The sequence below is a fragment of the Anabrus simplex genome, chromosome 2 (assembly GCF_040414725.1).
Source record: "Anabrus simplex isolate iqAnaSimp1 chromosome 2, ASM4041472v1, whole genome shotgun sequence".
NCBI classification, from domain to species: Eukaryota; Metazoa; Arthropoda; class Insecta; order Orthoptera; family Tettigoniidae; genus Anabrus; species Anabrus simplex.
In genome coordinates, this window is record NC_090266.1 from 844,221,300 (window position 1) to 844,238,419 (window position 17,120).

At 39.0% G+C, this 17,120-nt stretch overlaps 1 protein-coding gene across 1 annotated transcript in view; it reads left to right on the forward strand.

Moving 5' to 3' along the window:
* LOC136863709 (cell adhesion molecule Dscam2) overlaps positions 1 to 17,120 on the forward strand; it is a 1,676,531-nt gene that overhangs the window by 697,227 nt on the left and 962,184 nt on the right. The window lies entirely within an intron of this gene.

Genomic DNA, 17,120 nt, shown 5'->3' on the forward strand with positions numbered 1-17,120 from the left:
AGCCCTTTCCTGCCCTATCGTCGCCGTAAGACATATCTGTGTCGTGCAATGCAACTTGTGAAAAGAAGTATCGTTGTGTTTGCCATGGGACAAATATTTTAGGCGTAGTCCATACAAAGGGGATATGGATTTTAGTTTCAAAAGTATGAAATGCATTGGCCGGGATTAGAAGTATGCAACTTAGTTGGTGAGAAGCTAAAGACAATTTTAATGTCCATCATGCCCCAGAAGAAGAGTGCCTCCGTTCATTTTTTGAAAATATCGTTCGGGTACTTCCTATATAAATGTTGTAACATGCAGTCCGATATTGTCACTGACCTCTCCACCGTTCACATTTAAGTGCTAGTAACTGAGCTAAGACACCTGAAAAATATTTTCAACTGTGTGCGAATTAATTCGAACAGCTTCATATTGAAAAGCTTATTAGCTTTTCTCTGTAACGCTTTAATGTAAGTTCTGTAGAAACTTTCTCTTGATCGAGAGCATGACAATAATTACTTTTTTCTTGTACAACATATTCCCTGAGCATTTTGTTGGGGCAGTTGCTTTACATTCTTGTTTCTTATGGCAGGCCCCGCTCTTTTTCGTTCCTATTGAATTGAATTGAATTGAATTGAATTGAATTGAATTGAATTGAATTTGAATTGAATTTATTGATCATGATTTACATGCCACTGAGACTGAAAAGCCCCTTTATGTAGCGTCTTCTTATAATACAATGCAGATTTTTGAAAACAGTAACTACATTTTTATAATATTAAAGTATTAAACTAAACAAGAAACTTAAAAAAAAATGAAAATACAGATACCAAATCCAGTAAGGTTAAGACATACATTATGTAATAAGTAAGAAAGTAAATCATTAAGCCCTTCTGTTATTTTGGACTACATGGGTTTAAAGAATATAAAGCTAAAGCAGAGAAACAATTTTCTTCGAAATAAACATATTCCTGATTGTTCGACACAAGAATGCCTGATCTCAGCCTCTTGCGTACTCCTCCAGAAAGATAGATGTTAAGAACTGCTTTAGTTGGGTACAGTTAGTGTTACTTCCGAAACGGTGAAGATCAAAGACGTTAAAGATACGTGATGCAGTGCAAACAAAGGATTTGTTAAATTTAGTGGTACGATGAAGGGGAATTTGAAGGGTGGTTTTTGTAAACCTATTATCTCTGTTATGTACCGACTCCATAGGTTTAAATGCATTATAAAGGTAGGATGGTGTTTTCAGTTTGAGAATTTTCTGCGTAGCAATAGCTACTGAGATTTTCCGACGTTCATGGAGTTTCAACCATTGTAGCTCTATGTAATAGGGTGTTATGTGTTCATCACGCCTGGCATTTGTAACGTAACGAACACAAGCGTTTTGTACCCTCTGTAGTTTTATGTTCAAAGTTTCAGATAAGTCGTTGTATACGACTGAACCATAGTCAATTATTGGAAATATAAGACTTTGAACAAGTAGTTTTCGCATGAAAGGTGGTGTACATGACACGTTACGTTTCAAAATATGCATGGATGACACAACTTTTCGGATTACATTTGACGTATGATCAGACCAGGATAAGGTTCTGTCGAAAATTAGACCTAGATTGTTAACGGTGTCACTATAATGAATACCTGTCTCTAGAATTTTTATAGCTGGGAGGGATTTGAGGTCAACAGTTTTCAGGAGTTTTGTGTAACCTATGCAAATAAGCTGGGTTTTAGCCACATTTAATTGGAGGTTATGATTTGCGCTCCATTCAATCAATCGAGAGATGTCATGGTTAAAATGCGTTATAGAAGAAGATGCGTTAGTGGGACAAAAGTGGAAGTAAGCTTGTAAGTCATCCGCATACATGTGAAAGCTACTGCTTTTAAAGACTTCAGATATGTCATTAATATAAATAGAAAAACATAAAGGACCGAGGACTGATCCTTGTGGTACGCCACAGTTTACTGATTCCCAGCTAGAGAATCGACCGTCAACGAACGTGACTCTTTGTGATCTATTTGACAGATATGATTCAAACCACGACAGAGCACTCTGGGAGAAGCCAATTGACTTCAGCTTAGCAAGAAACAACTCATGATTAACAGAGTCAAATGCCTTAGAGAAATCAAAGAGACATAAGATAGTAAGCTTCCTCTTATCGGTGGCTGCGCGTATATCATCTGTAACCTTCAGAAGAGCAGTAGTAGTACTATGGCCCTTCTTGAAGCCAGATTGGTAGGGATTTAGAATGTTGTATTTAGACAAATATTCACATATCTGCTCATGAACATTTTTTTCTAGTGCCTTACTAAATGCACAGAGGATGTTGATAGGCCTAAAATCACTACAGACTGTTGGTATTTTCTTTTTGGGCACAGGACGTACATTGGCACGCTTCCACTCTGGGGGATAAACTCCATTCTGTAGAGAGAAGTTAAATAAGTGCACAAGGGCAGGAAGCAGGTAGAAATCATGGATATTGGAATATTATCTGGACCTTTAGCTTTAGTTCGTATTGATCTGACTGCTTTTTCTACCTGTGAAGGGTGTACGGACATGAAATAGAATTTATCTCTGTTACTTGGAGTGAGATGTCTATAATGTTTGGCAGTCTCTGATACTTTCGGAGAGTAAGAGTTAGAGACTGATGTCATATAATATTCACTTAATTCAGATGGAGTAACAGGCATCTGGCTATCTAGAGAGTGACTGACTCCAATACCAAGAGATTTTGCAGCACGCCAAGAAGCTGAGGTGCTCTTACAATTACGGAAGATGTTGTACGTATACTTCACTTTAGTGTTCCTAATTACTTGTTTTGTCTCGTTACGTAAGATCCTGAATTGCTCGTAATCATCTGGAAGTTAAGTTTTAATAAATTTCTTCCTAGCTCTGTCCCGTTTGCTTATCAATTCCTTAATACGCTTATTGAACCATGGTGATGACCGGTGTTTTACGAGAATTCTTTTTTGTGGCGCATGCTTGTCATAGATTAAAAGTACAAAGCTGTTGAAGAGAGATACTTTTTGATCTACGTCATTAGACTGAAAAAACATATACCAGGGTAGTAATTCAGCGTCAGCACGAAAATTGTTCACGTCAAATTTACTGAAGTCTCGAACAAGAATAGTTTTAGGAATTTGTTTTGGCGTGGATAAAGTGAATACAGCATACAGCAAGTCATGACCAGAAAACCGGCAGCTGGTTCCTGTCCGTATTCTACTACCAACTCATTGCAGTTCGATGAGATTATGTCGAGAGTGCTATCGGAAGTGGCGGTATGAAAGGTTGGATTGAATGGAAGGCAGTCGAGGTTACAAGCGTTGAGCACATCACGTATTTTTCCGCTTTCAAACGCCCCAGTTCCGAACCGAGCATTAACATCGCCCACAACGAATATATATTTATAATTCATAACATGAGAATACATATCATTCAGGAATGTATCCATGAACCCTATTTTTGGTGGACGATATATACAAGCGAAAAGAATTTTAGTATCTGAAAGGGCTATATCAAGGATTATGTACTCAGGTTTCTTACTGTACTCTCCAGGAGATTTACTAAGTACACTACATTTTATGCTATACTTCAAATAAACTGCAACACCACCAGCGGCTCTGTTTAATCTGTCGTTACGGAAAATATTATACCCATCGAGACAGATGGCAGAATCTGGTACTGAAGGTTTAAGAAATGTTTCACTGACTGCGATAATATCAAACGAACTCTTGCCAAAAATGTGCCGGAACTCAGATATATGGGAGGAGTCGACAAGAGACTGAGAATTGATATGAATGACCTTAAGATTTCTTGTGTTTCTCACACTAACATCGTATAGTAAATCAGATAAGGCACACTCATTACTTGTCATGCGTACAATATGGTACAAAGGGTTCAATAGTTGAATAGCAAATCGTACAAAGAAGTACGATGATTTTAGTAGCCTATACAAATATAAAATAACTTAAGGATTTAGAAATTATGTGATGAAGTGAGAAAACTAAATGAGTAGAAAACTGGTATAAAATGAATCGCGTTAGCAGATATTTCTAAGTATTAAACAATGATAACTAATATACTACGCTAAATAGAATGGTTGCGAGAGACTTTTGTATTATTAGCCTCGCCAGAATTATCTCTACTTCTCGTCCTAAGTATTTCCAGTAATAGAGTGATACACAGGAATACGAATTATCTCACCGCATCATTTCAGTGGAGCTGGGTAGCGTTTCTTCAGTTCCTCAAGGTCACGTTCAGTCTTCACTCGATGTTTCACATCACCAGCGCGCACCATTATAACACCATCCATAGTCCACACTGAATTTAGTCCAAAATGGTTCACAGCACGTTTGAGAATATCAGTACGGGTCTTAGTTAGGTCCTCCCGTATAGTTATACCGCTGTTCTTTAACAGCCTCTTTGATTTGAAGACTGCATTTCGGTAGGCGAATGAAACAAATTTCACAATGATGGGCCTGGTTTTGTTGTGACTTCTGGTACCAACTCTGCATGAACGGTCGATCATCGCTGGATCAAGTGGAACATTGATCCGAGTGGCAATCTCCTGAATGCGCTTGTCCGTGTCTTCCCCTGCAATTTCAGGTACTCCAAATATGCGTAAACTGTTCCGACGTTGATAACCTTCCAACTCATCTGTCCTATCGTCTAACTGCCGTTGAAGTTCAGTTATTGCTTCGTCTCGTCTGCTGAGTTCACATTTTAATTCTCTTATTACATCAGTATTAAAATCAATACTTGAACCCTTGGGAGGTCCATAAAGGATACCTAACTTCCCTACATATCAGCAATTAGCATGAGATCTGTCTCTTGGGTCGTTAACGGGTTCTTCGTCACTTGCTGAGGTAAAAGGCGAGTTTCAGTATTTCAGATCTATCTAATTAAATAAAAGATCAACTCTAGAAAAATTGGAGGTTTATTTAAAAATGTTTTAATGAGGAAAATTCAGAAATCAACCTTGTAATTCATATGGCAGGCCCCGATCGTTTCCTTCCTATTGAACCCTTGGGAGATCCATAAAGGATACCTACCTTCCCTTGTCCATTCTACGCAACATTAATTACAACGCAGAGGAGAGGTATAATGGTTTGAGAAGCTTTGACTTAACTGCCTGATGGGCATCCTTACTAGAAACCATTGTCACGAATTAAGAGTGAAGAAAAGAAAGCCTGGAAATCCATGGGAGACTATATGTGCCATCATAATGATTCGTGATGGTCCAGCCCTCGTAACACGAACTCTGGATTCTTGGTATAATTAAGGCAGACCAATCGGTATGTGCCACACTGGTTGTACGGCATGGACCCTTCATTGAATCGATGTGACCTGCGACTATGTCATGGACCGACATCTGACCTTCTAATTTACTTTAAAGTCATAATGGATGATGACCGCAAGGAAAATGATGCTACAGTGGCATATTACCTTAATCTAAGTCACTGAGGTTGATGACCCCATGACCATCAAAGTTTCTAAGCTGAAGGCTAAACACAATTATGTTACATCGGTTGATGACCAAGGTTTCCACTTTACTAATCTCAGTACATTTAATGCTCAAGCAATCAAATTCAAATAATACAACAACAACAATGCTCACAATACTTTGCGGCAGTAAAATCCATTACAATCGGACATGTCCACTTAAGCGTTACGTTAATAATTTAACTTTCCCAGCAAAATAAACCAAGATTTCCACAATACATCTTCAAGTTATTCACTTGGCTTCAAGTAATTTCACAAATACGGTTTCAACTGAGTTTAATAATTTAAAAAATTAAATGATTTTATAATCCTAACTAACAGCAAATTCTATCTCCGCGGACGAATGGTTTATTTAACAAGTCCCTACTCAAATTCATTTACGTCTTGTTTTATAATGTTTATCATCGCTTGATATCGTGCAGCTGAAAAAATTTACTTATCATTTATTTCCAGTATTAAATCTTGTTTCATGGCTTCACACCCTAAGTTTAATCTAACACCAGCAATTATTAACACTTGGATAACCCTAATAATTCAATACTAAAAATCTGCATAAGTAACTCGACGTAAAATGTAAGCTAAATACTACGTCACATCCCATCATAACACTTAAAGAAGACTTTGTGCACTCCTCAAAAATAAATCAATAATTACCACCAAAACTCCAATTTGGACACCCTGAAAATGGTAAACTTTGCCCATTATAGTCTAACCACCGTGGTTTCAAATATACGTTCAGATCTCGGTTAAATAAGTTAATATTATAGAACGCTATCTAATAACATACACGTTGGAAGAAAATTAGTTCCTTGAACAATTACGAACTCCATTCTAAAGAATACAATCTAATTTTCAAAACGTTAAAAGACCGCACGGATACCGTTACTCCCCCAGCGGCGAACTTCCCGATCAGCTTGTCTAGCGGAACAAGCTACCCTTCGCTGTCTAGATTTGACTGAAAACACCTGTAATATATCCACGCTTAACTGGTCTCAAAAGAATGAACTCTACGATTTCGCTGAAAAAAATTACAAATACGACATTCCTGGCCCAAACAGATTATGCACAGAGATTTACTTTAAAATGTCATTCAATAATTACACGTCACAAACTTACACTTCCGTCGTTCCCCTCACGATTTCCATCTGAAACATTATACAAATATCTTCCTGGGGTTCACGCAGAGTCTCCCGGCATAATTACAGGCTTCCTATCACCTGATTCACAAAAAATCCTACCTCAGCTAACATCTAACAAGACTTAAACCTCTTGCTTCAAACACGACAAATCTCAATGTCAAATGGAATGGAATAATAAACCTTAGAATCCACAACGCATAACTACACACAATACTCTAATAATGAAACATCTTCGCATAACGTGACCTCGTACTTCTGAACTGGACTTCAAAAAATGACTGACAAACTTTACTGGTATTTATTGTCAGTCAGACACAGTTTAAACGGACATAGAAATAGCAGTCCCTTCATGACAGATATCTACCGATCTACATTGCTCACCACGACAGTGCGCCTACACCCGATTGAAAATGGGTGACCACGGATTTCTTGCACCAAGTCCGTCATAATTCAAGAAAAATTTTACGTCAGATTAAACATCTTAACTTCACACCACAAAATAGAGGAAATAAACTCACAGAAATGACGATCTACTTTAGACGTTATATCACTCCATAACCCTCAAATTGACTATTTACAACACATTACACGGTACTCGTAATAATTTAAAAATGTTATCCAAGCATGAACAAAAACAAGTGACCTTTCGTCATATTTCTGACATTTCTCGAAACAAATGGGTGACCAAAATGCGTCATAAATACCCATTACAAAATATAAGTGTGACATCATAAAACACATACATAGGCGGTGATAGTGGCATTTCACCTACCTTAACTGCACGTCACCTTCCATCGTATTAGCTCACCAGCAACCTTCCGGTTTTATTTTATTTAGCCATTTCAATACTTCTGGCTTCACATTTTATTTTTCCATATTTCTTTCCTGAAATAAAGGCACAAAAAAAGAAATGCCCTTCACTCGATATTTTCGCGGACCGTACACGAAGACTGTCGACCGCACACGGATATCTTCTTTTCTTCAAGACAATATCATATGAATTTCACTAATACTACTGCGGCATTTAGATGGCCGTCTTTACATATGATTAACACTCTAATAAACAAAAACTATCTGCACTCGGACACAATACTCCGGCCACATCGGCTAACATCTAAGTTTCTGCTGGACTTAGTCTATTACTCGCCGGTCAATTTACTCAACAGTATGTCCTTCTCTCACGCGTTCCAATGATTCAGTGCAGGGTGATTTCAAGATGGCGCATCCCTTCATTAATAGTTTCCATCCCATCTCTTAGGCATTTTTTTCTTGCCGCCTAGAAATTTTACGTACATTTTCCGACCTTGTGGAAATGTATTTAAAGCAGTGTTTACTGTAAACAAATACTTGCTAAATTGCTAGTGGCATTGTTCATGAACATTTAAAATTATCTCGTACCAAATTGACTGGTTAAATGATCTCATTTGTTAGGCACTATATTCTGACGACGTGGCGTGGGTTGAATAGACACGCGCGTCATTTACGAAATTCTCCCGCAAACTGCTTAGCAATCTCAAATCTGTGTTACTAAAGGCCAATTGTCTTACAGATAATTACAGGACACTCATTACATTAGATTCACTGCTAATTCCTCTTAATAGATGTATTTATTTAACCAACACTTTAATCTGTATTCATCCACCTTCGACACGTGACGTCACATCTCATAGCGTGAGAAAGAAAGTGGCAACCTTCTTGCCTCGTGCCGCCTCTGCGAGATAAATATATATTCGAGCTTCTCATTACGATTAATATGGGGCCTCATGTGGTATCTTTAAGACTCAAATTTCTTGGGACACAAAGGTCATGGGTTCACTATATAATACACATGTCCTCCATAAAGTAGCTATATTCCAGCAAGGGATAAAACAACGATTTTTGCATCGTTTGGTACGCAACCCAAAAAGCACGTCCCTCCTCAAAGAAATTATAAATACCTGTACCAAGAATTTGAAATGAAATTAAACAAAATTACACAATCAGAAATAAACGAAAGCCATATCAATATTTACTGTCAAGTAATAGAAGGTATTGGGAATGAGCAGTTTAGGTAAACATTTCTTCTGCCGCTAATCTCACATCCTTACAGGGTCGTGGTTTCAAACTGTGTCCAACATGTGGATTTGGCCCTGCTTCACGGCTCGATTCCCTTATGACGCCAACCCTTTGTCGAGGGATGAATTGGCTATCGCCTGTTTGTGTCGTCTGTTGAGTGTATATAAAACGTTGTGTACTGAGAAAAATTAGAACACTCAGTCCGCGAGACAGTGTAATTACGCACACGAGGTTAAAATCCCAGACCCGGCTGGGAATCTAACTCGGGACCCTCTGAAACGAAGACCGTGACGCTGACCATTAAGCCAAAGATGCGGACGCTATTGAAACATTTCATGAGGGAAAGGAATAGTGGGGAAATATACAAGAGTAAAATATTCTGTGGAAATACTGATTAGGTAATAATTAAAACGCGAAATACAATGGAAGTTAGGCTACATGAAGGTTTAAGCAGCACCCTGAGATAATGACTGGTCAGCATACATGAAGGGAAAATTGTGATCTGATACTAATATAGTTTCCTTCATGTATTTCCAGTCGTCTATATTTGGATTTCAAGCTGAGGAGCGGTCGCTTGGTAGGCCATAGCTTTTCGGGGCTGTTACGCCATGGGGTTTGGTTTGGTTTGCATATTTGTATTTATTCACCTAGATGTATTGAACAACAGTGGTGGCCCCCCACCTCTTAAAGAGCTCACCAAGATGTCTGCTGCCCAGTGAGATACCCGGGAGATATTGGGATGCCACTTGATGAACATGACATCGTCAACAACATTGCTTTACCTTCTTGACCGAGTCCGTTGTCTCTCCAAAGACATGTATGTTCCCCATTTGGCTGAGTGAACAACGTTCCAGTCCCCTGCCCAAAACTAAAATTTTTGATCGAGCCTGAAGTCGAAACCGAGGTCTGTGTATAAAAGGCAGCCATACTACCCCCACACGAGGCTGACCCGATAGTTGTAGGTTTGATAAAGTTTTCAAAATAGTTGATTTTCTTACATACACTTACTACCTGTTTGACTCTATACTCTGCTGCGTTTTACAAGAACTGTCCACATCTACTATCTGTGTGTGACGAGAAGTCGCGGCAGCTTGTAGGTACGGCACGAGTAACAAACATTAGTCGTGATAAGACAGTGCGAGCTCTCTGAAACAGATGCATGTTCATTATTAAACTATTAATTATGCTGTGGTTACAGTAAATGTGTAACTAAAGCACAATTTATCGCATTACCACTTTGAAACTTCAATGCACAGAGATCTCAGTTCGCAAGAGTCATCACGGACGGAACAGATGTTTATTGTCAGACCTTATGACTTGAGAGTGGCCCATGCGCAGCAACCCTTACCCGGCATCCACGCGCCTTCTCGTCAGACAACTTTCCAACACGGCTCGCAACGCTCGTTTGTAATCTTATCTGCCACTATCAATCCCTAGTCTCATTGACCTATATCTCTCCTTTTTCTTACTAGTAGGCTATTATTCATAACCCTTTTCTCAAGTTTCTTGCAGTCGGCTCTTCATGTGGATTTGACCCAGGTTTATGGCTGAATGCCCTACAGTTTTTAAACCTTTGTAACATGGTGTATTCATTATTGTGGGTTTCTGCGATGTTTGGTTGTGCACTGTGTTATGTCTAGATTAAAATATGTATTTTAAGACGAACACAAAAACCCAGTCTCCGAGCTAGAGGAATTAATCATGACCGGGCGAGTTGACCATGCGGTTAGCGGCGCACAGTTGTGAGCTTGCATTCCGGCACTGTCGAAGCCCTGAAGATGGTTTTCCGTGGTTTCCCATTCTCACACCAGGCAAATGCTGGGGCTGTGCCTTAATTAAGGCCACAGCCGCTTCCTTCCCAATCTTAGCCCTGTGCTATCCCATTGTCGCCATAAGACTTATCTGTGTCGCTGCGGCGTGAAGCATAGATGTAAAAATTGAATTAATCATGCGCAGTTAAAATCTCCGACCCTGCCGGAAATCGAACCCGCGTCTTATCAACTAAAGACCACTACGCTGGCCTTTCAGAGAGGAGCCAGATATTGATCTGTATTCCTCTGAAAACCGTAAAAGTAGTTTTTGGGATATAAAATCAATAACATCGTTATTGATCTGAATCGTGCTTTAAAACTGATGAATTATGTATGATTTGCAATGCTTGATTGTACGATAGTCAGAAATTATTATTTTCTGCCGGAATGCCTGTTTGTAAATGAATTCATATTCAGCTCCTGCTTTAAGCCCCGTGTGTGTTTTCATCTCTCACTGCATATCCAGTATAACTAATTAGTGCGCCATTCATATGAAAATGACAGTTGATGTATCTGTCAAATTTACTGATAGGTTCATATTAAAAATTAATAAAATTGAACATATTATTTTATGGTCGTAGCTGTCTGCATGACCACGAAAGAGCCGAGTGCTAATGAACACAACATATAAAAATAAACATCGCTAATAAACGGGTTATCACATCCCATGAATCGCACGGGTGTGGATAACACGTTATTTCTTTCAAAAAATTAACGATAATGGAATGTGCTCGGAAGACTTAGTGGAGTCTTTAACTGAGAATAATATGCACCCGTTGCTAATGTTGTTGCTACACGTACGGGCCTTGTTACAGGATGGCCGTCAGCTCCATGTGTTAACTTTCTGTGAAGTATGTTAGCCTGCATAGATGCTGTGTCTATACTGAACTCTATACTGCACTTATAATTTACTGAAGCACAAACTGGGAAGGAAATTATCGAAGATACTGTGTGAGTCCATGAAAACGTCCTCCTCTAATTAAGTTATTGTGTTCATCTGTATGCCATTTGATGAGAGTGACATCCTTAGCCACATTGCTTGGCTTTCTTGACCAATTTGATACTAACATAGGTGCGGAAATACTGATTTCGTAGCCTTTGGCGCAGACCCATATGAAATTACCACTTCTTGTGCAAGATGACGAAGTAATTTTTAGGAGACGACGACGAATTGATTTTTAGGCAAATTTTCCAAGCGATGACCAATATACTCTAACTTTTGTGCAGTAACGTTGAAAAAAATTGTATCTACATCTTTTTAATTATTAATTCCTCGGAAAAGGAGAGCATATTGCTTTACAAGCCCCTTAATAATTTGAGAAACAAACCATCGATGCCTTGAATGGACCTAGTGATATCTGAGTTGGACTTTGTTAATTATAATAACAATGTTATTCGCTTTATGTCCCACTAACTACTTTTACGGTTTTTGGAGACGCCAAGGTGCCGGAATTTAGTCCCGCAGGAGTTATTTTACGTGCTAGTAGATCTACCGACACGAGGCTGAAGTCCTCTATTTGAGCATCTTCAAATACCGCCAGACTGAGGCAGGATCGAACCTGCCAAGTTGGTGTCAGAAGGCCAACGCCTTAACCGCCTGAGCCCGGCGGACTTTGTTATTCACTGTCCAGATAACATCCCCGTATTCACCAAGAGTTAAAGTAGGAAAACCGCGAACACAATTTCTAGCATGACCAAGAAAAGATATTTAGTATCCTAACGAGTTTACTCTGTATATTTTGGCCAGTCTAAACAATAGATCACCTTAGCTGATCCTTTGATAAGTATCGTTATGAATCATATTATGTCCACCCATGAACAGTACCGAATTTAATGCTGTTTCATGTAGATTTCATCTCCTCTTTCATACTGTAAATTCAAATGGCACCAAACCCATGTGTTTTGTTGTTGTTGTTTTAAATGAGCCTTGAATAGTTTGTTGTCTCAGATCGTATTTTGCCCACAGAGTTTTCTGTTACGTTTGTTACAAATAAAGTTTGTTGCATTCCCGTGATGAATATTCCACAAATTAGGTAACATATGCTTACGACAAAACTAGGCAGACTGAGCTTAGATGTAGTTTGATGACGGAGCGAGATCTCAGTGCTAAACTTCAAAAATGATCATTTTACACACGTTTTCATCTCTATCTATTATAGAGCTGTAAAAATTGCCCTCCTTTATTCTCCACAAATTTTTGGCACCTCGTTAGGAAGTTATTTATCACTCGCTGTAATTCACATTGAGGAATCCCAACAACTTCCTGATGAATATTATGTTTAAGTTCTTGTTAAGTTCTTGTATGGTGTGTGAATTCATATTACTGTATACCGTACACGTCAGTATTTAATTTACCCCAGATATAATAATCGCAGGCGAATAAAACGGGGGTCCGATGGGGTCAATGAATCCTACTAACACGTTAACTGTGTTCTGTGGAAACACTTTGAGAATTTGCCTCATGAAATTATTCGCAGTGGCGAAGCCTTGTTGAAAATGTGCAAAATCGCGCTCCGTGTCGTTTAGCGCCATAGGGGGACATTTCGTACACGAAGTCGGGTTTAACAGCACTCCAGTAACTACTGTTTTGAGTATACACATAACCATGGAGGTAGGACCAGGCCTCATCCCAGACGAATATTAAATGTAGCTCTATTTGTCTTTTGCATACTTTTTCCACATTCCACTCACAAAATAGCGCCTACGTACAGGGTCACCCGGTTAGAGAGCATATGCCACACTTATTTTATAAGACCTTGTGTAGTAATTTAGTAGCCGTTTGCACAGACCCATACGAAATTCCCCCTTGTGCAAGATGACGAAGTAATTTTTAGGAGACCAGTGTCATTTACTTTTTCTCCGGTGAGCATCCTACACTGCTTTATTTGGCTTCTTAACCTGCAATCTTTCTTGAAACCATCTTTGAAAATTCACGAGCTAATTGAGTTAACACATGTTTATTTGTTTATTGTTTGTTTGTTTGTTTGTTTGTTTGTTTGTTTGTTTGTTTGTTTGTTTGTTTGTTTGTTTGTTTGTTTGTTTGTTTGTTTGTTTGTTTAGTCATGAGCGCGAAGGCTAGTTGGATCCTAAAATAGCATCACCAATGGTTATGTGGTTATAGGGTAAACGGAACAATATACCACCTTCAAAACGGAATTCACATTCGTCTGTTGTCGATTCCTGCCCTCGGAATAATTTACTGTATATATCCTTATTACGGACGTGCTTACCATTAACCATAGAGGATTTATCAGAAAAGTTGATTATTTATTTATTTATTTATTTATTTATTTATTTATTTATTTATTTATTTATTTATTTATTTATTAACATAACAGGCTTCCAGCCCAGATACATGTTAACAAAGCAATAATCCTATTTAAAAAGTAATAATAATAATAATAATAATAATAATAATAATAATAATAAACAAAAATCTACCTACAAAACAACTAATCTAGCCCTGCCCTGACCTTGCATTCACCACATGACCGTCACAACAGATAGTTCTGAAAAAAAAAAAAAAACGCTGGCATTACGTTACAACAGATTCAGCTCCGGTCCTTGTATACATAGTTGCTTACTTCGCATTCCTTGTTCCTTTACCGACTTATCCTGGGTTTAAAGTACACCAAATGACAACAATCGCATACTGTCTTGCAATCTCGCAATCGGTAAGGCCTCTACATTTCGCACATACCATATCTTTTACTTACTCAATTACTTCGCAATATGAATGCCCATCGCTGTCACTCGGTCTTACTTCACCTCCAGGCCGAATTCTACATTCTTCACTATGTACACATCACCAGCACTTCACTTACTGCTGAAATGACTTAACAAACTTAAACCACTGGATACTGTTAAACAAGACCCCCATAAACATTATAAACACCCATCCCCATTCCAAGCACCCACCCCTTTATTCCCTCCAAGCTGTACTCACCACCATCGCCCTATGAATCTCCTTCTTCCATTTTTCTCAAACATGCATTTTTAACCGCTCATAAATACCTGTTCAATTCTCCTCCATCTTCCCATTCCTTAATAATCCACCTTATAATACTCCGCTCGTCCCCTATTCCTAACATTTTCCGATGTTTGCCAGCCAATAGACTATTTCTGATCTTACTTCAGAAACATTGATTAAACACGTTCAAAGTCTTGCTTATGTACTCGTGAAGGCTGAATGGAAATTTTGATATTCAATCAATCAATCAATCAATCAATCAATCAATCAATCAATCAATCAATCAATCAATCAATCAATCAATCAATCAATCAATTTTCCAATGGCCTGCATTTAGGGCTGTCGCCCAGATGGCAAATTTCTTATCACTTGTTTACCTAACCTTTTCTTAAAGGTTTTCAAAGAACTTAGACATTTATCGAACATTTCCCTTGATAAATTATTCCAATCCCTTACTCCTCGTCCTATAAATGGATATTTGCCCCAATTTGACCTCGTGAATTACAACTTTATTTTCATATTATGATCGTCTCTATTTCTAAACGCTCCGCTAAAGCTTATTCGTCTACCAGTGTCATTCCACGCCACCTTTCCACTGACAGCTCGAAAAATACCACTGCCGGGCTGAATGGCCCAGACGGTTGAGGCGCTGGACTGCTGATCCCAACTTGGCAGGTTCTATCCTGGCTCAGTCCGGTGGTACTTGAAGGTGCTCAAATATGTCAGCCTCGTATCGGTAGATTTACTGGCACGTAAACGAACTCCTGCGGGACTAAATTCCAGCACCTCGCCGTCTCCGAAAACCGTAAAAGAAGTAGTTAGTGGGACGTAAAACAAATAACATTAATTATAATTATTATTAAAATAGGAGCCTCCGTGGCTCAGGCGGCAGCGCGCCGGCCTCTCACCGCTGGGTTCCGTGGTTCAAATCCCGGTCACTCCATGTGAGATTTGTGCTATACAAAGCGGAGGCGGGACAGGTTTTTCTCGGGATACTCCAGTTTTCCCTGTCATCTTTCATTCCGGCAACACTCTCCAATATCATTTAATTTCATTCATTGCTCCAGAGGAGAGTGACAGGCCTCGGCAGCCGGCACAATTCCCATCCTCGCCGCTAGAAGGGAGCTTCATTAATTCCAGTCCTGACTCGGTCGAATGACTGGAAACAGGCTGTGGATTTTCATTTTCATTATTAAAAATACCACTTCGTCGAGCATCTTGTCTCCTTCCTCTCAAGTCATCCTACAGGATCAGATAACACTTCAGCCACTCTATTTCTATGAGTTGTGTTTTCTAGAAACTTAGCCACCCATTCAGCCACTCTTTTGTCTAAGCCGATAACCCTCATTTTCGTCAGTAACTTCCCATGATCTACTCTATCAAAAGCATTGGATAGGCAAATATTCAGGCCAATATCTTAGATTCAGTGATACCTGACCTAGAGAAACGTCGTGTACAGATCTCTTTCCTTTGGCATGAAGTTTGCTCACTATGCGGAGTATGTAGCACGCCACTCTATTGTTTCTACAGTGCAAGGGTTGTAAACTAGTACTGAGAGAAATACGGTCCCTATATTTACATGGAATGAATATATGTGAAGGTAGGAAATTGTGATGGATAAGCAACTCCAAGGGAGCCTCCGTGGCTCAGACGGCAGCACGTCGGTCTCTCACGGCTGGATACCGTGGTTCAAATCCCGGTCATTCCATGAGAGATTTGTGCTATACAAAGCGGAGGCGGGACAGGTTTTTCTCCGGGTACTCCGGTTTTCCCTGTCATCTTTCATTCCAGCAACTTTCTCCATTCTCATTTCATAGCATCTATCAGTCATTACTAAAATCACTTTGGGAGTGGCGACCCCATCGTACTACCAGCCTATATATATGATTCATTCATTTCATCCCTGACCCCGCCAATGACTGGAAAACAGGTTGTAGGTTTTCATTTTCAAAGAACTCCAAGATGATGAGGATTCGAATTGGTTATTTCCGTGTTCTCTAGTAGGACGTGAGCTTTACAGAAACTTTCAGGCATTTATGAACTCTCTCAGAATTTTGACACTTTGAATCATTGCATAAGAAATACATGTTGGAAGAAAAATGCCTGTAGGTTTTCATTTTCAAAGAACTCCAAGATGATGAGGATTCGAATTGGTTATTTCCGTGTTCTCTAGTAGTACGTGAGCTTTACAGAAACTTTCAGGCATTTGTGAACTCTCTCAGAATTTTGACACTTTGAATCGATGTATAAGAAATACATGTTGAAAGAAAAATGCCGTCCAATAATCAATGGCTGTGATAAAATGGATCGGGACAGTTAAAATGACGATAGGAGTCAACTGGGACAAAGTAAGGTAACGCAGATTTGCAACCATAAATTGGCAGATTAGAGATCCCAAGGTTCTCCTTGGTCTCAAGTCAGTTTTCATTTTCGAACAACGGTGTGAGTGAAGGGGGTATTTTATTCGTGCAAAAATTCAACATTCAGTTTTGATCGGATCTGAGGTTTCATGAAACCTAGACACCGAAACCATGGGTTTCGCAACGTAACTGTGAAGTAAGACATCGTAGGGATTTTTCTGAGGCATTTGAACCAAAGGCCTCGACTAAAAAATGACATTCCGTTAATTTCTCAATGAAAATTGTGAATTAGAGAGTTGTTCCCAT